This window comes from Elephantulus edwardii, unplaced genomic scaffold, assembly GCF_000299155.1.
Source record: "Elephantulus edwardii isolate Elephantulus edwardi_28Jun2011 unplaced genomic scaffold, EleEdw1.0 scaffold00472, whole genome shotgun sequence".
NCBI lineage: Eukaryota > Metazoa > Chordata > Mammalia > Macroscelidea > Macroscelididae > Elephantulus > Elephantulus edwardii.
The window spans coordinates 463,625-464,296 of record NW_006400222.1 but is presented as its reverse complement, the minus strand read 5'-3'; the positions used below and the strand labels follow the sequence as shown (position 1 = coordinate 464,296).

Sequence of the window (672 nt, the reverse complement as noted above, 5' to 3'; positions counted from 1 at the left end):
ACAACACTTCACCTCCACAACACTTCACCTCCACAACACTTCACCTCCAGCCCTTCACCTCCACAACACTTCACCTCCACAACACTTCACCTCCAACACTTCACCTCCATAACACTTCACCTCCACAACACTTCACCTCCACCACTTTACCTCCAGCACTTCACCTCTAGAACACTTCACCTCCAGCACTTCACCTCCACAACACTTCACCTCCCACCACTTCACCTCCACAACACTTCACCTCCAGCACGTCACCTCCAGCACATCACCTCTAGCACGTCACCTCTAGCACGTCACCTCCAGCCCTTCACCTCCAGCGCTTCACCTCCACAACACTTCACCTCCACAACACTTCACCTCCAGCACGTCACCTCCAGCACGTCACCTCCAGCACGTCACCTCTAGCACGTCACCTCTAGCACGTCACCTCCAGCCCTTCACCACCAGCCCTTCACCTCCAGCGCTTCACCTCCACAACACTTCACCTCCAGCACGTCACCTCCAGCACATCATCTCTAGCACGTCACCTCTAGCATGTCACCTCCAGCCCTTCACCTCCAGCCCTTCACCTCCAGCGCTTCACCTCCACAACACTTCACCTCCACAACACTTCACCTCCACAACACTTCACCTCCAGCCCTTCACCTCCATAACACTTCACCTCCACAACAC

At 55.4% G+C, this 672-nt stretch overlaps 1 protein-coding gene across 1 annotated transcript in view; it reads left to right on the top strand.

Annotated features, from left to right (window-relative positions):
• FARP2 (FERM, RhoGEF and pleckstrin domain protein 2) overlaps positions 1-672 on the top strand; it is a 124,529-nt gene that overhangs the window by 111,664 nt on the left and 12,193 nt on the right. The gene's annotated exons all lie outside the window — the stretch shown is intronic.